Source organism: Lytechinus pictus, chromosome 19 (assembly GCF_037042905.1).
Source record: "Lytechinus pictus isolate F3 Inbred chromosome 19, Lp3.0, whole genome shotgun sequence".
In the NCBI taxonomy this organism is placed as follows: Eukaryota; Metazoa; Echinodermata; class Echinoidea; order Temnopleuroida; family Toxopneustidae; genus Lytechinus; species Lytechinus pictus.
Window position 1 is genome coordinate 7,927,035 of NC_087263.1, and position 21,745 is coordinate 7,948,779.

Sequence of the window (21,745 nt, forward strand, 5' to 3'; positions counted from 1 at the left end):
CAACAGCTTTTGGCAACTCTTTTATTTAAATATTTTGTGAAAGAAATGGATGAAGAGAACAATGGTAGGCGTAGCTTAAATCAAGGTTCCCCAGAGCTATCTACCCTTTGGAAAAATTGGTGATGCCGAAAAAATGTCTCTGCCGGGAATCGAACCCGGGCCCCAAGCTTTGAACGCCGGTGCCTTAATCACTAGACCACAGAGACGGGTTAGTGGCTAGGGCGACCCCGATCCAATTGACCGTCAGATAGACAGATTTTCGACACTACCAATTATAATTTCCTTTGTCGGGTGTAGGTGGGTTGTGAATAATGACAAGCCGCCATGCCTCAGCTGGATTAAAGCTATTGCTTTGATACAGTACACGTATGGGAGAAAGTATACAAATGTGTAACATTATACATGTACAACTCTTTTATTTAAATATTTTGTGAAAGAAATGGATGAAGAGAACAATGGTAGGCGTAGTTTAAATCAAGGTCCCCCAGAGCTATCTACCCTTTATATATCTTTTATATATCTATCTTTATATACCTATCTACCCTATATATATATATATATGTATATATATATATATATATATATATATATATATATAAAGAATACAAGGAACAGTGAGCAGAAGGGGTGGATCTAGCTTTTGTCCAAGGAGGGGGTTTGACCGAGACATTACCAAAAAAAAAAAGAAAACAGGCTTTGCTACAGAATGAAGGTAAGTTTGGTACCGAGAAATTTGACAATCAAATAAAAAAGAAAGGGTTTCACTACCAAAATGAAGGTCATTTTGGTACCACAAATTTACAAATAAAAAAAAGAAAAAAGGTTCACTACAAATGAAGGAAATTTTTGGGTTGGCTCCAAAATGTAGTTCATAACTTATTTTTCTTGGCAGCACCAAGGGGGGGGGGGGTTAAAACCCGCTCAACCCCTTCATCCGTAGATCCGCCACTGAGTGGTGAGTGGGTGATACCATTTACTCTGATTCTGTCATTAACACATCACTTACTTACATAGGCCTACAATCTATATATATATACATACATATATATATATTATATATATATATATATGTATATACATATATTTACATAACGATACTGAGCCCTTACCACCCCAACCCGAATTTTATTTTCGAAATATATTTCTATATTTCTCTCTGCACCTACCTTTTGGCACACCTCATCATTTTGCTTATTCGAAGAGTCGTATTATATCGACCGTAATATATCCAATTTATATTCATCGCCCTTTCCCCTTCTTTCAGCAATTTCTTTTTAATTGCACTTCAATTCCAAGATACACTTCGAGGGCTCGATTTACAGGGGAGCGAGGGCTGAAAATTACCTTAAGGTTTTGTATTTTTCATTTATAATGTTGTGTATTCGGGATCGGTAATTAGAACTAGGAAGCGCAATGAAGAAACTCCAGATAACGTAATTGCTGTTTAAATTTTAAGCATTTATTCAAAGTAGGAGTATAGTTGAGTAGATATTAACGAAGAGTCAAAATACAGCAAGCGATGGAAACAAATATTCAGAAGTATAAAAGTTGATGTTCAACTTAAAATCCTGAAGTTCGCCAGTCTATCTGGATGAGTGTGGGTCTAGTATTTACAGGCTCTATCTAATAACCAAGAAGTCTTATTTATATCATTAGTTTGGGGTGTAACAATTTAAGGTGGGAGGGATCTAAACTTCTTCTGATTGGTCTAAAAGTAACTGTCTATCAGACTTTCTGTGGTATAAGGGGTGTGGCGATGCTCTGTGCAGTGACTGGGGCTGGCCGTATGAGTCATACTTCTTAGGACTTTTGTTCCTTGAAGTTAGCTGACGTCACTGACGTCACTGAGGGAGTGAGGGCTGGTTTTTTATGGTCAGGGTTTAGGAGTTAAATGGTATTGGGGGTTTAGGGATTCTAAAATGACATTGGGAGAGTTTGTAAACAATTGAAGGTAAATGACCGAAAGTATAACATGAAGTTAACTACATACTACATAACAATATAATAGATGTAGTAGACTTGAATTAAAAACAATAAAATCATTTGCCAAAGAAAAGGATTTGCAATTTACTTAAGTGTGATAACTACACTCACATTGTCTGTTTATCTGGAATGGTAATCAAAATATCACACCGATACAGGCCTATATATACCAATTGAAGAGGAAAATATCAGTCTGATTCTTCTGTTTTTGAGAAAGTAACATTATAGATTTGTTCTTGTATGGTACAAAATGGCGGGGTAGTGCAGGGTCTCGTCTCACAAACTTTCATATTTTCGCCAAAAAATTGGAAGAATGCCCTCTGAAAAAAGCACACTGAAATTTCAAAAAAGCAATGAATGTATAAATATACATCATAGTTAGACAATACTTAGTACAAAACATGCATAGAATATTGAAGTTACTGGCTTTCCAAAATTGTGGTTGATTGGATCAATCGCAACTCTTTCTATGACGGGGCCTGTGCAAAGGCTTACGATTGATCCGATCATCTTGAATTAAATGGAAATCCAACAATGTCATAGTTTCTTCCCCAGGAAATCTTTATGATGCATTTTGTAAACAAAGATAAATACATTGAGACAGATGGGGGTTTCCCTCATCTCATCAAAGTTACTTCCAAGCGGGAGATCTTGAAAAATGAGACTCCCGGATGTTGCTCCCGCCGTCTTCAAAAGAACCAGCTGTTTGGCACGCTTTGATATCACACAATGGACCCCTCCGTGAGCAACGAAAGAAAACGTGAAACGAACATTTATCAGGTGATTAATAATGTGACCTCACATTTCAACCCAGATCAGACACCGCAATAGTATCCATCTCAAGAGAAACGTTTGTGGAGGAAACTTTTTCATTCTTGATCAGGTTCAGCTGTGATAGAACGTAACAACTACCATCATGACCATAAAGATTGAATTGGCCACGAGTACAAGTTGTCTGTCGCCATCATCCTAAGGAAGAAAATAAAAATCAGCTTGCGCTTCGCGCTCGCTTACATATTCTTTATTAAAACATTAAAAAAATGTCCACTTTTCAGATCGGAATATAAAGAATTAATTTCAAATTCAAGTCTAGAGATATAACTTCAACAATGTTTGTTTATAATAAATATGAATAAGAAACGAAACACGAACATAACATGGTTATGGCAAATAGAATTAGGTCAACGCATTTTACCACTAAGATGGTAGAAGAAAGAAAACAAAATATAAAAAAATATTTTATTATTACTTTAATTATATATATATATTCATTGGCCACCGAATGGTCATTACATTGTCAGCAAAATCAATTCTATGTTTGTACAAAGAGTTTCATACGAACAACACATCAACAAAAATAACATGAATAATGATTAATTAACAACAACGAAAAGGCATACACAAAAATCGTACATAGCGGTAATAATAATCTTGTAGTAGGCCTGCATGTGTGTTCAAAACTTAAGATTATAAAAAGGATAAGGAATACGTGTAGCATAATAAATGAGAAGGCTTTTATTGGCAAGATTTCTGTATTCAAAATAGATATGAATGTTGTTTAGTCCAAATAATTACAAATCATAAAACTGGGCTTTGTTCATTTTGCACACGACACGCGTAACCTTAGACCTTTGGAGAGGCAAATAACGTGAAATCCCGGATGTTTGCTTCCAGCTTGAGGCATAAAAGGAGGTCATATTATAAGGATTTGAATGAATCTCTCCGTTCATTACAGGCATCCAATCCAAAAGAATATTGGCAATTACTCAACAGCAATAATGAACACAAAGGAACGAAAATAGGAAATGTTTCATGAGGGGATTTTGTGAATCATTTTAGTCGTTTAGGTACAGGTATTAATAGCCAAGGTGAACAGTCCTCAAGACTGGGAGAGGATACTGAGACAGATGCTTCTTTGGATGCTCCAGTCACTTTAAAAGAAGTAGAATTGATGATTAGGAAACTTAGAAATTCAAAAGCATGTGGAAAAGACCTCACGAGAAATTAGTTTCTTAAGAGTTGTCCTGAAGAGATGCTTCATGCGTTGCTAAAGTTCTTTAATGTGGTTCTGGACAGTGGTATTGTTCCAACTAAATGGTACGTAGGTTTATCATTCCTATCTTTAAGAATAAGGGTTTAGACACTAATCCTGATAATTATAGAGGAATAACACTTCTTAGTTGCCTAGGAAAACTGTTTTACTTCCATTTTGAATTATCGAATATCACAGTTTTTCAAAGCTGCAAATATGCTAGGTGAAGAACAAGCCGGCTTTCGTTCTAATTATTCTACAACTGATAATATTTTTGTTTTGAAGACTATATTTGCTTTTTATCTGCAAAAAAAAACCACGTGTATACTGTGCATTCGTTGATTATAAGAAAGCATTTGTTTTAATTGATAGATCATCTTTATGGTACAAAATGTTTCTGTTTCTGTTTATGGTAACTAGGAACTCGGCAGGACAGCATTTTGCTGGTAAACGCCAAGCTGGTATATAACCAATTACCTAGGAAACATTTTACGTCTAGGTTAATCAGGTCATAGTGGCTGACGTCATAGACGACAGTTATCACTCTCGGGCCTTTTTAATCAAAGTTTTTTTTATCAATGGCAGAGTTGGGATTCGAACTCACACCCTTGCGATTATGAGTCCAATGCTCTAACCACTGGACCATACGACCCGTGTTGAAGATGGGACTTAAGGGTAAACTCTTTACTGTTATTAAGAACATTTTGACAATGCTAAATAATGTGTAACGTCTAAGGGGGAGATGTCAGAGTTTTTTTTTTACTTGTAACACAGGAGTAAGTCAGGGAGAAAACTTGTCTCCACTTATATTTGACATTTATCTAAATGATTTCCAAGAACATATTAGAAACTCATATGGAGGACTCAAATATTTAGAAAGTGAGATTTCTTACTTTTTGAAATCTGATAAATAAATAGCCTTGAATCTTTCTTGCTTACTTCATGCAGATAATACAATAATTCTATCATTCTAATTATTCACAACTTTCAGCCCCTACTTTTTTTTGCAATTGTTTATATACTGTGTTTATATACTGTAGTTGATAAGGTTATACGTATACCTACCTTTCTTATTCATGTAGGCCTATCTATTTTTTACCATTAATAATAAGATGATCAATAGTGTTTCCATGTTTTTGTATTACGCTTATATTTTTATGTCTTACCCTTTTTTTTATCAATATAATATGCCTATTATTATATGCCTATTATTGTAATTACCATTTTATCATGTTTTTTACACTCCAGGACCAAGATGCAAAACAGTAATTTTATCTTTGATCTTGTGAACCTGTTTAAATATGTGTGAATAAATAAATAAAATAAATAATTCTAGCGGAAATACCAGAGGAGTTGCAAAAAGCTCTTGATTCTGTGGTTAGTTATTGTCAGACATGGCACTTAACTGTTAATGCTAGCAAAACTAAAATTGTTAGTTTCTCCCGTGGAAAGGTAAGGAGAATTCCTGAATTTGTTTATCATGTTTATGGTGGGGATCCACTTGAGGTTGTAGATGACTTTGTGTACCTTGGAGTTAAATTTAATTATAATGGTAGTTTCAAAAATTTATAAACAGGTGACACAAGTTAGAAAAGCTCTTTATTGTTTGTTGGTCAAGGCTAAAAAATTCCAACTCTCAGTGGACACTCAGTGTCATTTATCTGATCATCTTGTTTTACCTGTTTTACTGTACGGTTGGTAAGTTTGGGGTTACGAGTCCATAGAAAATTCTTAAGAAAAATCTTACTTGTGAACAAATTTACTCCTGATTGTATGGAATATGGTGAAACTGGACGTGGGGGTAATAATGAACCATATTAAGGGTCGCATGATCGGATTCTCGTTGAGATTAGTTAAGGGAAAAGAATCCAAGCACTCATTTACAATTTTGAAATTTCTTTTGCATTTACAAGGAAACATACAATCTCCATCAAAATCACGATGGTTATCGATTAATACAAATATATTTAATTACGCATGACTAGGGAATGTGTGGTTAGCACAGGGGAATGGATTTAGTGCTTCATGGATTTCACACAATGCTAAAGTTAGACTTTTTGATATGTTTACTCAAGAGTGGCGGGCAGTCACATGGTCAAATAGAATTTGTACAAATTGTAGAATGTTTAAGGGTACTTTACAGATCCTGTGTAAGAAAAACAACTTTGTTACTATAAGTAAATTCAGATGTCGAACAAATGGATTGCCTGTTAATAAGGGAAGGTTCTTTAATCCGAAAACGAAATAAGGTTCGTTGTTCCGAAGTTTCGATAATCCGAAAACGAAATAGGGTTCGTTGTTCCGAAGGTTCGTTAATCTGAAAACGAAATAAGGTTCGTTGTTCCGAAGGTACGTTACTCCGAAAACGAAATAAGATTTGTTATTCTGAAGGTTCGTTAGTCCGAAAACGAAATGAGGTTCGTAATTCCGAAGGTACGTTACTCCGAAAACGATATAAGGTTCGTTAATCCGAAGGTTCGTTAGTCCGAAAACGAAATAAGGTTCGTTAATCCGAAAATTAAATAAGGTTCATATTTCCGATAATGAAATTTATTCATTTTGGTAACAAGAACGGTGTTGATCATTGTTATAGTATGACGTGGACCTGGGGAGCGTTCATGAAAGAACTTGTCGGACGTTTTATCTGACAAGTCCCATTTTATCCGACAGTTACCGTAGTAACAGTGCTTCTCAGCCAATCATAATCAAGAAAAGTTGTCAGATCTGACTACTAGACAAAAATGTTGATGAAACGCTCCCCTGATACGTGTATCTAATCTACGTAAGCATGGTAAGTAGCGAATTGATGCAGGGGTTCGAAGTGGAAGGTGTGTTCTAATATCATGTTTTAATCATGGGTTGGTATTAGTATGAAATGAAACATTTGAAAAACCCGCTAACTTTATAGTGCCTATGTTTAATTACCTGGGATTTTGTTTGCTTCGCGACGCACGACGGGTTCATGACCACAGTAAATTTAATGACAATGCCCGTTAAATGGGAGGTCTTTGTGAAAAATTTGTGAACCGGAACGCTAGTTTTGTCCTTAGTTTCAGAGCTGACCAACAATTGCAAATATGTCGTTTTTTTCCAGACTCCAGGACGAAACTGCTGTTTTGATTCACCAAAGTTTTCGTAGTTCATCTTTGTCATGAAAACCATTTGACAATGCTTTTTCTATGTTCTTGAATCAGCCGTGCATCGTGGAGTGAAAGCTCACTGCTGACAGGATATCAGAGTTCATATCGGAGTTCATCAAGAAGGTTATTACATTGAGTTCTGGAAAATAAAAGAGTTTGGTTGTCACGGTTCTCTATTTATTATGATAATAAAAGAAAAGAAAGGAGTATCATAGACAGATATTTCTGCGAAAAGGTTCAATCTTTTCACAACATTCATTTTGGAGAAAAAAATGTATATATGGTCTAAAATTATCTTCATCATAGGTTTTCCTAGGAAACCACATGTTATCAATTTGAGATGGAAATTATTTTGGATAAAATATTAAACATAAAGGACACCTCCATTGTCCTGGGTGGACAAAAAGATCACTCTTTCTTTATTAGGCTCTTAATCGGATCATAATGACGAAAAGTCCGATAGGGGAATGTGTTATTTTCTGGAATCACGCCTTATTTTCATCCCTGATGACGTCGAATGAGCTTGGATGAACTTGAGCCTCAGGGTCCCTGGTGATGGTATGACTTCATGGATCCCCCGGGTGTAAGATGTAAGATTTTATGGACTCTATCGACCCCCTCTCGGGGTATGAGAGTAAAAACATATTTACAATACATGAATACAAAAAACATAAGTAATAATACAAAAACATAAGTGATAATATATGTACAATAAATAGCAGATAACATATTTACAAGTCAAGGCGTTTGACTACTCTATTACTACGCATACATTCGTAGTTCCGAAGTGTCGAAAGCTGTTGTGGTATCACAGGCCTAATTCAACCCCCATAGACTCGTGTGTTAAAGTGGTACCTAAAAAAAATTCCTTAAAAATAAGGAGGAAATTCGAGGGTTGAATGTTTACTATCAGTGGATAGGATAAATGTCTGACATTCCATATCTGACCAGAAAAGGGTACCTCGACCGGCTCATTTTAAAAATAAATCAGCATTTATGAAGACTACACCTGACGGGATCAACTTCATCACTTGAGAGAGTCAAATGGCCCTATTTCTTCCGCCAGTAAAAATTTAGTTCCATAGTGGTGATATATCTTTCCAATTTGGAAAAAAGAAGTTCAGTAGGTACCCTCCCTAGAATCAGTGTTAGATTGTCAATCATATTCATTCATTTTTGTCAATCAGCAATATCAAATTACAAAATTTAGAATGGGTTGGGTCGAATGAATATTTTTTGCCTGCCAGTTGTAATTAGGCCCGTGTGACCTTTATTGTATGACACATGGAGGCTTCTTTTTAAATTACCTCCCTGGCTTTTCTTTAACATCTGTACACTCACTTTATAGCAAAGAAATGCATGAAATATACATATATGTTATGTAATGACCAATTTTAATGTTACTCCTATATGTCTAGTGCCCTATAGATACACACATCCTATCTGCCTATATGTAGTTCAACAATGGATGCAATGTAGGGCCCAAAATCCTATAATACAAAATTGTAGATATGAATATAGTGTGCATATCTGGATTCAACAACTGCCCACAATATAAATACCAGATTCACATGAGTTAAATTAGATAAAAATAAAAAGAAATGAGAATTAACATACAAGCATACTATACATTCACATCTTCCTATGACAAGGGGTGTAAGAGAGAGAGAGAGGGGGGGGGGTTAGATGGCTTGTATTGTAAAGGGATGGGGGCTAGTCTGGCTATAGAAGTAAAAGTTAGAACAAGATAGCAGTAGCACTCATTCTCAGCCACCCCCCCCCCCCAAACATGCCTATGCCTTTCTCTACCCCCCCACTCCCTCTTGAATCCACCACTCTTTAGCCAAATTCTAAAGTTCTCTCTTCTCCATACCTTTACCATGAACCAATTTCACAACTGCAATTGATCAAGGCCTATCTAATGCTTAGTGTATCTTGTAATGGGTGCTATACACGAATACAGCAGCGGTCGTTGGTATACGAAAACACACGAAAACATGCAACGTCACAAAGACTAACGTTAGCCTACACAGTCACAGCCTAACCTAGGCTAGGTTCACAAACACAGAGTTACTAATCACAATTTTGTTACCTGTAGTGTTATACCCCCAATGTAGCCTTGCATATAGCCATGAAGTTCAGTTTTTAGACCTCTTGATGATTGAAACATGTATACGAGTGAAAGCAATCTGCTACTGAAGAATTTGGGCAGGTATTTCATCCACTAGGGAATTTCCCTTGTAATAGGCTAGAGTCAAGGTTATATTTCTTATAGGTATCACAGGCCTAATTCAACCCCCATAGACTCGTGTGTTAAAGTGGTACCTAAAAAAAATTCCTTAAAAATAAGGAGGAAATTCGAGGGTTGAATGTTTACTATCAGTGGATAGGATAAATGTCTGACATTCCATATCTGACCAGAAAAGGGTACCTCGACCGGCTCATTTTAAAAATAAATCAGCATTTATGAAGACTACACCTGACGGGATCAACTTCATCACTTGAGAGAGTCAAATGGCCCTATTTCTTCCGCCAGTAAAAATTTAGTTCCATAGTGGTGATATATCTTTCCAATTTGGAAAAAAGAAGTTCAGTAGGTACCCTCCCTAGAATCAGTGTTAGATTGTCAATCATATTCATTCATTTTTGTCAATCAGCAATATCAAATTACAAAATTTAGAATGGGTTGGGTCGAATGAATATTTTTTGCCTGCCAGTTGTAATTAGGCCCGTGTGACCTTGTACATGTATAATTACACACGTTTGTATACTTTCTTCCATACGTGTACTGTATCAAAGCAATAGCTTTGATCCAGCTGAGGCATGGCGGCTTGTCATTGTTCAAAACCCACCTACACCCGACAAAACGAATTTATAATTGGTATAGTATCGAAAATCTGTCTATCTGACGGTCAGTCGGATCGGGGTCGCCCTAGCCACTAACCCGTCTCTGTGGTCTAGTGGTTAAGGCACCGGCGTTCAAAGCTGGGGGCCCGGGTTCGATTCCCGGCAGAGACCAGTGGCGGATCCAGGGGGTGGTGCAGGGGGCGCGCGCCCCCCTAATATTTGAGCGGCGCCGAAGCCGCTCAAAAAAAAAATAAATAAAAGTAAAATAAAGAAAAGGCGCTGCTTGAAAATATAAAGGAAAGAAAAGAAAAGGCGCCGCTTAAAAAAAATATACACTGATATAATGTAAGCAACAGTAAGGAAAGACTATCACCCAGCAAAGCACAATCAAATCATCTTCCTTATCTTAACTACCCTTTTCCCAACAACTTCGCCGGTTAAAAATAATCAGCAGTGCGCTGCCTGCATAAAACTGGCGCCAATCAAGAATAATCAGCGCCACCTTAATCTAAATCGGCGCCGGACAAGAATAATCAGCGCCATTTGGTTATAAATCGGCGCCAGTCGAGAAAAATCGGCACTGCCAGAGTCTTAACCGGCGCCGATCAAGGATAATCTGCGCCACCTAAATCTAAATCGGCACCAGATAAAAATAATCGGCGCCATCTGGTCATAAATCGGCGCCGGTACAGAAAAATCGACGCTGCCTGAGTTCTTAACCGGCGCCGATCAAGGATAATCAGCGCCACCTAAATCTAAATCGGGGCCGGACAAGAATAATCAGCGCCATCTGGTTATAAATCGGCGCTGCCTGAGTCGTAACCGGCGCCGATTAAGGATAATCTGCGCCACCTAAATCTAAATCGGCACCAGATAAAAATAATCGGCGCCATCTGGTTATAAATCGGCGCCGGTACAGAAAAATCGACGCTGCCTGAGTTCTTAACCGGCGCCGATCAAGGATAATCAGCGCCACCTAAATCTAAATCGGGGCCGGACAAGAATAATCAGCGCCATCTGGTTATAAATCGGCGCTGCCTGAGTCGTAACCGGCGCCGATCAAGAATAATCAGCTCCACCTAAATCTAAATCGGCGCCGGACAAGAATAATCAGCACCACCTGGTTAAAATTAAATCGGCGCCAGTCAAGAATAATCGGCGCCTCCTGGTTCTAAATCGGCGCCAGTCAATTATGAATTGCCGCTGCCTGAATCTTACGTGACGTCGGTAAAAGTAATCAGCACTTCTTGTTCTAAATCGGCGCCGGTCAAGAATAATCAGCGTCCCCTGGTTCCAATAAATAGGCGCCGGTAGAATAATGAAGAAGGGCCTATTGCCAACCAAATCTAGATCGGCGCCGGTCAAGAATGATCAGCAGCACCTGGTTATACATTTTGTTGTTGAATGGTCATAACAAAGCTTATCGCATGCCCTTACAGAATGGACTGGGGCGGGGCAGGTGCCCACAGAATGACAGATGTCATGAAATCTTTAATTTATTTTAAAAATCCCAGAATCATACAAAAGCGTAGAGCAAATCCTTTAATTTTGATCTTATTTTCTAATGCTTTAATAAAAAGAAGGTCAGTCACTTTCTTCTTTACACATTCCACATTGTGCCACCTCTATGGCCTTTAGTTTAAGACAGCTACTATAGTGTTTTATGAAGATGATTCGATATTTTAGCCCAAAACTTTGCTAAAACCCGTTGCTAGTACCGGGAGTGTATAATTACGCAACCAGTCGTATATTGAGATTGAGCTACACAACTCGTTCTTTATTTAAAATCGTGCTTAAATTATCCGCTTCTCAGATTGGAATATAAAAAATTTTAGCTCGCGCTTCGCGCTCGCATCATTTATGTAGCAAAACCCCATACTTTTCATGATTAAATAGGTGAATAGAATGTCCCTTTTTCAGGACTAAACGTCAAAAGAACTCCCGCTTCGATTTGCAATAATCTTTTGCTGGATATAATCTTGTTCTTTATTACAAACGTCCATTAAACTGTCCTTTTTTTTAAGATCGAAATATCAAAATTTTAAGCTCGCGCTCGCTTCTATTGTTTTTTTAGATACCCATCTTAATCATTGGTACCAAAAATGCATAGAACATCAAGCTTTCTGGTCAATATATAAAGAAAGTTCAGCTCGCCCTCGGAACTCGCATTATCTGTGTAGTGAGATATGTATCCTCCTCATGAGTTACTACAAACACTCCTAAACAGGCACCTTTTTCTTGTTTTCAGGTCAGTATACTAAAAAATTTCAGCTCGCGCTTCGCGCTCGCATTAATTTGTTGGTGAGATATGTGTTTTTATCTCATGAGTCATATAAATATATATATATGCATATGTGTGTGTGTGTTTGTGTGAGTTTGTTTGATATCGAGCGCCTTTGGAAAGTTGATTCATGATTTTGCCCCCCAAATCTTAAAAAAGGATCGACGCCCCTGTGTATATATATATATATATATATATATATATATACATACATACAGTAAAAAAAACTTGTATCTCTATTAATATACAAAAGTATTGGCCTCATCGCAATAAAAGGGTTAATACACGAGATTTTGAAATCGCACATAACATGCATAATTTGTGTTACTTTTTGCTTGTTTCTTTCTTTAATAAGTTTTTCAATCTCTCTCTATATATGTTTTAAAAAGATTATATGTTTAAATTGATATATATTTCTGTTATAATGAGATATGTTTAAGTGGACTTCACGGAATGGTCGTACGCAGCAAGGGGGAAGGGGGGGGGGGCACATTCGCGATCTGCTGTTGTGAAAAACAATTTTTTTCCCCTTAACATTTCATGAAAACTATGAAAATTGTGCAAATGTGAGATGTGCACCAAATTTTCGAGTCTTGCCCCCCCCCCCGGAAATATTATCTGCGTGTGGTCATGCAAAATGGCATGACTGGAAATCATACATTTTGAAAAGAGCATTTGACAGGGTCAGACTTTACCCCTTATTCAACATTTTCTTTTATGGCGCCGGTGAAGTGCAAAAATATGTGCGCCGCTCGGCAGTGCGCCCCCCCCCCCTTTCGCCAAAAGCTGGATCCGCCTATGGAGACATTTTTTCCGCATTACCAACTTTTCCAAAAGGGCAGATAGCTCTGGGGAACCTTGATTTAAGCTACGTCTATCATTGTTCCCCTACCGTAATCGCTTTGGATGATAAGGTACTTTCCGAGGTCGATAAAATAGGTCAACTCTCAGGTGTGCATTTCCATTGCTGCATATACATGTATATATCCAGAGTGAGTCAGAAAAAATGTCCTACTTTTGTAAAGTTGAATTGTTTAAAATATGAATAATTATTCATTCGTTTCATAATATGTCTTGATAGAAGTATCCTCCAAGTACATTCAGGTACATGTACCATTTTCATTTGATCCCGTGCACGCATGACTGAACATCAGACAATCTTTAGGAGACTGTCAGATCTCACTTGCGCCAAGTTACTGGGTGATGAATAAAACAGTGCTTTAGACAACGACAGTCAGACAGACAGACTGGCATGCTCACACACACACACACACACACACCCTAACACACACAACACACATGGTAATAACTGGTTCATAATTTTCTCTTTTCTGATTAAGCATTGATTTTTAGCAAGATCGCTAAATGTTTAAGTGGCAATTCCCGACAATCTTTCCCCTTAAAACACATTCACTACCACCATCATATCATCATCATCATCCTCATTGTCATCATCTTGATCTTGATCTTGATCTTCATCATCATCATCAAGTGCACATAAATCCAATATGCTGGTTATGTCTTTTGTTGGTTAACAATGAAAATTTACAATGGATGTCTGTGCTTTTGTTGCACTTGCCTATAAAAGGGTTTGCCTGATTTGGCAGCTGCCAGTGCGTGTGCATGTGTGTGTGTTTGTGTGTGCGTACGTGTGTGTGTTTGTGTGTGTATGTGTTTCATTCTGTCGGACTGTCTTTGTTCAAAAGAATGTTTTATTCCCCACCCTGTAACTTGGCGCAAGTGAGATCTAGTGTGAAAGAAATGGATAAAGAGAACAATGGTAGGCGTAGCTTAAATCAAGGTTCCCCAGAGCTATATACCCTTTGGAAAAATTGGTGATGCCGAAAAAATGTCTCTGCCGGGAATCGAACCCGGGCCCTCAGCTTTGAACGCCGGTGACTTAACCACTAGACCACAGAGACGGGTTAGTGGATAGGGCGACTCCGATCCTATTGACCGTCAGATAAACAGATTTTCGATTTTAGATAATGTCTCACATTTATATATATATATATATATATATCGTCGCCGAATCCACGAAGTGGCACACGCGACCGTTGATGCGCGAAATCACTTTTCGAGATAAACGCGATTAAAGATTTTTACATTTTCAATAGCCAGTTGCTATAGGATTGCGAAGTTTAACAGACTGATAACGAATGCACATACCACTAGCCAGGTATTTTCTCCTGCTTCCCATGTAAAAAAAAATATCGAATGAACATCAAATCTTGACATAGCAGTGATTCAAACACAAGCATGCGAATTCGTGGATTATTCTACAATGGATTTTGAGGCTAGTGTCGTTTTTTTCACTTTTAATTAATTATCTCATTAATTACAGAGAATTTGGTTCTAAAATGTCGGTGAAATGATAGAACATAGCCAAGGCATACTAAAGCTGAAAGATACTTGAAATTGAATCCTAAAACAGAAAGATACTCAAAATTTACTTTTCACGTGATATTGGGACGTTGTGCCACTTCGTGGATTCAGCGACGTCACATAATCCATGAAGTGGCACACGCGATAGCTGATGCGCGTAATCACTATTCGAGATAAACGCGAATAAAGATTTTCACATTTTCAACTGCCCACTGCTATATGATTGTGAAGTTTAACAGAATGAAGAATGCACATACCAAGAGCCAGGTATCTACTGCTGCATTCCATGTTAAAAATGTATCGAATGAACATCAAATTTTGACGTAGCGTGATTCAAACACAAGTGTCGTTTTGTGCGTAGAAACGGCGCGCACCTGTGTGCCACTTCGTGGATTTTAAGGCTTGTGTCGCTTTTTCACTTTGATTATCTCATTAATTAGAAAGAATTGGGTTTTAAATTTCGGTGAAATAATAGACTTGAGAATACTAAAACTGAAAGAAACTAAAAATTGACTTTTCACGTGATTTTGGGACGTTGTGCCACTTCGTGGATTCAGCGACGATATATATATATCTCTATATATGTATATCTAATACATATATACATTTACATACAAATACATTGTTTCTTTATTATGTACGCTTTTGTCTTTTTTATTGTGAATTTCGGAGAATAAATAAATACAAATAAAAAATGCCGTATAGTGCAATCAATAACAAGGGGCCGTTCTGGTGCATTGGTCATGAATCCGATCTCCCACTGAGAGGGAATGGGTTCAAATCCCACTCAAGGCGTCAGTTACCCTCAGCAAGGAGGTTATCCATTGTGTGCTGCACTTAACCCTGGTAAGGCGAATGGTGAATGAGCAGGTATATGTTCCTTGAAACGTATAGTGTACGTGACAGATGCACTGCCAAATAATGATTATGCTGCATTAATGTAGAGCGCTTTAGACTTCCGTCTGATAAACTAAGTTTAAAGGCAAAAATTCATGTAAGGCATTTCGCTTTAAAAAATCTGAGCTACAAGGCCCTACTTATCACCTATGTCTGTGATATTATAAAAATGAAACAAGAAAAATCACGGCCGAAAGTAATTAGTCAGTGCTTCAAGACTGAAGTGAAATATAAAGTGACCAGAAACACTATCTTAATCTTATCCCATACCCTGAAATGTGATATATTCATGTCCACCGGGAATGTATTAAATGACGACTTTCAATCGTAGATATCTTAAAAGTGTCTGCACGAATATGATATTCATATTCTTCCTGGGTTTATTTTCATTCAACTGAACACAACATGAATCGATGTTCAGTATCTTTTTTTTTTTAATATGAACTTTGAGATGTTATAAGCTATGCGTATTCTTATCAACAGTATTAAAGTCCATGTTCTTAAAGGTCAAGTCCACCCCCCAAAAATGTTGATTTGAATAAACAAAGAAAAATCAAACCAACATAATGCTGAAAATTTGATCAAAATCGGATGTAAAATAAGAAAGTTACGACATTTTAAAGTTCGCTTATTTTTCACAAAACAATTGTATGCACAACTCAGTGGCATGCACATGAGAGAGTCGATGATGTCCATCACTCACTATTTCTATTGTTTTTTTATTGTTTGAATTAAACAATATTTAAATTTTTAACAATATGACATCAAGGACCAACTTAACTGAACCATAGAATGTTATAACAATGGTAATGCCACATGTTCAGGGAGGAATAACACTTTGTTTCACAGGACAATGATGAGAAAATTAGAATATTTCATATTTCATATAATAAAATACAAAATAAATAGTGAGTGAGTGATGTCATCAGTCCCCTCATTTACATACTGACCATGATGTGCATATAACTGTTCTGTGAAATAAAGCGAAACTTTAAAATGTCATAACTTTCTTATTTTACATCCGATTTTGATGAAATTTTCAGTGTTATGCTTGTTGGATTTTTTTTCTTTTAAAATCAACTTTCTTTTGGGGATGGACTTGTCCTTTAAATTACACACCCGAAGAATCAAAGGTATTTTATATTGACTTTTTGTGGTCATCATTGTAAAGGGGAAGTATTATTAATCATATATATAACTTCACTTGTTAAAATAGTGATTAGAGTTTGCAGAAATCAGCTCTCAAAAATGACTAATTTTCATGGCATATTTCTGCCTTCATCGGTCCTCTATCTATTCTTCACTTATTTATCTTTTCATTTATTAGTCTATTTATTTAATCAATCATTTAACAACCCATCTATTTACCTAATTCTAATTTTAAAGGGTATTGATTCACCGGTGATTTTTCAGTCTTACATCACGTTCCCGGGGCCCTGAATTATAATAATAATAATAAGTATGATAACAACAACAACGATAATTTATTTATTTATTAAAAAATCTTTATACAGGATGAACATGTTCAGATGATATATATATACTGTTTTTTAACATGGTCCTGTCGACAGGACATACAGAAAAAATGCATTAAACAATTCAAATTCAGATATCGTAGATAAAAAAATGAGTGACATAGGTATCAACAAACATAATATACGTAAAAAAACATTTGATACATGTGCACTGGGTGATGAATACCACATTGAAAGTTGAAAACATAAACCGGCATAGAAATGTATAGAATGGTGAGCGGAGAGGGTGTTACGAGGAGGGTGTTTTCTTATATTTCCTTATAAATGATGATGATGATAATAATGATAATAATATTATGATAACTACTACCACTACTACTACTTCTACTACTATTACTACTACTCCCGCTACTACTATTAAAACTTCTACTTCTACTACTACGACTACTACTCCTGCAGCTGCTATTAAAACTTCTACTTCTACTACTACTACTACTAATACTACTACTACTACTACTACTACTACTACTAACAATAATAATACTATTACTACTACTACTACCACTACTACTACTATAACCACTACTACTACTGCTACTATAGCGCTAATGAAATGTTTCTACGCGCTGGATCATACTATTCCAGCTTTAGCAGGGCTACCCTGGTCGGGAGCTGGAGCAGTCAAGGCACTAGCGTACCTACGGGGGGGGGGGGGGGGCAGGGGGGCAGTCTGCCCCCCTGACGAGCCACAACCCATGCATAGGACGTATCCCTGCCCCCCTGACGAGCTTGAAAGACCTTCCCCCCCCCCCCTGACGAGCTTGAAGACCTTTATTGCCCCCCTGACGAGCTTGAATACTTTTTTTTTTTTTTTTTTTTTGCTTTTCAATTTTTTTCTGGTACAAAATCCTTTATTTGATTGAAGACTTTTTTTTTTTTTTTTTGCTTGTCAATTTTTTTGGCGGACGGTTTTGCCCCCCCCCCCCTGTGGAAAATCCTAGGTACGCCACTGAGTCAAGGCGTTCCTTCCTATACTGGGTAGGCCTACCCATTTACTACACCTGGATGGAGAATGGCAAGATAAATGCCTCGCTAAAGGACGATAATTCTGGAGTCGGATTTGACCTCGGGACCCTCTGGTTCTAAGTCCGGAGACTTATCCATAAAGCCACAACACCCTAGTTACTCAAACATCCTAGTTACTACGGCAGTGAACAAAGCGTTATAATATGGATATTTTTCTCCGTAGAACGTAGGAACGAGATATTTTAAAAGACAAACCACCAAATTGAAAAAAAGTCTGCACATTGACCTCGCTGGAACTGAGAATAAAACATTGTTCTGCTTTGTGGAAAAACAAGGGGCCCCACAAATAAATTAAAGTTTGTTTAAAAAACGAAACCTTGTTCTCATTGTTTTAGGTCATCAAGATGCAAATATTCGATAAATCGATGAAATGTTGTGTTTGGTACCAATTCAACTTGACCATTCTTAGTTCATTTCTATGTGTTCATATCTTTCAGTGCCCTTTCTGTTAGTGCCATTACCACAAAGCTGCCAAAAGCACCAGTATCCTTCCGTTTCCACTTTCATTAGACCAGATTTTTTTGTCCTTGCCCTACACAAGGAATGCATGAAAAATCATACAAGCAACTGTTGGTACCATTCTTAATTTGTACTCTCATAGTATCTGAAATGTCTCTCCTTATATGAGAGGCTTATAATTTATCAAATGTCTAAGATTTCTTTCTCATTTAATATCTCACAATTTTTGGTATGTATCTTGAATTCTTGATAACTTGATTTTCTAATATTTTGCAGTACATAATTTATGTTCGAATACTTTATGTTTACTGAAATTTTATGTTTCACCTTTGTAAAATTAGTTACCATTCCCTATTCCGAGTATAGCTATTGATTTAGTCATGTCACAAGCCTTTTCTTTGAGTGTTTGTTTCTTGATCTATCATTTTACTTTCTATTGCTTTGCCATATGTTCCCATTTTCAATATTTACATTGATTTTCTATTCCTACATAAATTCAATTTGTATCTAAGAAGCATATTCTTAATCGAATTATACTTTGGGTATGCATCTTGATTATCCGATTTTCTTATCATTTGTTACATACTTACTCTTGTCATTTTTTATTATACACGAACGTGAACACAATCCAGGTCATGTTCTTCATTTCCTTACATTTCCTTCCTGGAAGCGCCTTGGTGTAGCGGTTCTGACTCTCGCCTTGTAATCAGAGGGTCGTGTGTTCGAATCCCGCCATGGCTTAGCGTCTTTTGGCAAGGCGTCAATCCACAAATTGCCACTCTCCACCAAGGTGTTAAATGGGTACTCGGTAGGATGCGAAAGCCTATGTAGTATGCCTAGCAATTGAGTCTTGGAACTCTTGTTGGAATGCTCCCCAGGGAGTGGAGAAGGTGCATACATTGTATGCGGGCATGCAAGGATCCGATGACCGGGGTAATAATATATCTGTAAAGCGCTTAGAGACGTCTTTTCGATGTGTTAAGCGCTATATAAATGCGGCATATTAACACAAAATTTCTTTCTAAAAATTCAACCAATTGCTCTACCGCTTTTTTTTCTAAATTGATAAACGATTAATTGCTGGTTTGATCGAATTTATATTCTTTCTTTGTTTGATGGGATAACCAAGTTTTTATTTAGTTTCTTTTTATATTACAATGGAGATTGGTTCTAACTTCTAAATTAGAAGTTAGAATGTAATTACACGTTTACATATATATATAAATGTGTGAAGTTATACATGTACAACATGTAAACCAATTTTTCCAAAGGGTAGATTAGATAGCTCTGGGGGACCTTGATTTAAGCTACGCCTACCATTGTTCTCTTCATCCATTTCTTTCACACAATATATATATATATATTTCTATTTTACGCTATTCTATGTAGGCACCAGCCAAATGTGGAGAACCCGGTCTCGACAAATTTTAGTAAATTCTTTTAGGTGATCCCCAGGCATTGGCTAGTGCTCAATTTTATATTTGTCTTGTAATGTTTGTATTACATCTGTCATGTTTTGTTATTACCTTGCCTAGAAATAAAATAGATAATACATTTAAAAAAATCAATCAATAAATAAAATGTTTGATTCATCTGCGCACAATTATTTGAAAGGAAGTTTAGTGCACAAATACATGATTGATAATTCCTTTTAAAGGGGGAGCGAACTCAACAACTCTGTGAGTTGTCTTCATTGATTGAGTGTTATAAAAATGGGGAGTATCAAAATATGTCTTATGAGAACCAAAATACAGACGTTGAATAAGCCTGTAATTTCATTTGTGTAAGAAGTTAAAATATTTTGGAGCCGCGCCTAAGTTGCTACTCGGTAACATAGATATCGTGCGTTGTATGAATTTCTTGAGTTGTGGAATAGTGTGATAAGATTCAAGTGGGTCTATATTACACATGTTACAAGACATTGCATCAAGACTGTTAGGGGTGTTCTTTTTATTTGGCCACCAGTCAATTGGTCTATTTTCGGTATCATAAATATTATAATATTATTCACTTTTGTTTTCTTTGAAACAAAAAATATATTACTTTGTATGCCCATTAAAGCCTACTCCCACACACTTACGCATTCTATAATAACGTTAATGCCCTCGGCCTGGAATAAGACTATTCCATTATATCAGATTTCTTCAAGAATGTAACCCGGATCTAAAGGTCATCTGAAGGTCAATGTTAAAAGTTAAAGAACAGACTCATGAACTCCTGCACGGTTTTTTAAGGGGGCGAGGGGGGGGGGCACTGAATTTATTTCCCTTGGCAGTATACCACGTGGTAGGTATTTGAATTTCCAAAGTTTAACCTTTACCAACTGAAACCGCGGGTTGTCCCTGCATAAAGCCTGTATGAATAACATAATTCAACCGTCCTGGTGGAAGGGGTGGGGGAGGGGTTAACATAATCTAATAGGAAACTATATATTTGCATCAACGGGACCAACATTTATATTTTTATACTAAAGTCTACTCTCGTATTTGTTCTTTTGAGATGGAATTTTGTGTAAGTTATTTTTAATTATATTTCATCAAGAAAATTGCTTGCTAGGGTTAAAAGGTTTTCCTCCTTTCGTCCGACGTTGCCAGAAATTGAGAGGCAGAGAGTAAAGTATGTTTTTTTTTTTACATGTTGAAAATGTCGGTGTTTCCCGCTTGATAATGTATTTTGTAAGAGCATAGAGAGTGAAACATGACCTTGATAACCTTCATTGTGAGACCTCTTTCAAATAATACAGATATACATGCCATTCAAGAAGCTGATAACCTTTGCGATATCAAAGCTTTCCTTTCACTTCAGTGGGGGATTTCCCCCTTCTTTCACATTGCCCGATTTGAAAACCCCCAGAAAATAGCAAAAGCTTTGCAGGCAAGTTTTTCATTCTCTTGAGAAAATCCCCTTTCCATCATTTCTCTTTTTTATTGGGGGGGGGGGGGGTGGGTTCTTTTCCGGTTTTTTAATCTTCTCCTGAGTGCATAACAGCTCGAAAACTTTTTGTGATCATACTATGTAAATCAATGTTTTGACATTAATGATAAAATTACTTCGAAATGGGTAAAACATAGTTATACTTTGGTGAAAGAGGCAAGAAAAGAAATGGGAATCACATAAAGAAAATATAAATTAAGTGGAAAGTGGAAAGAAAAAGATAAAA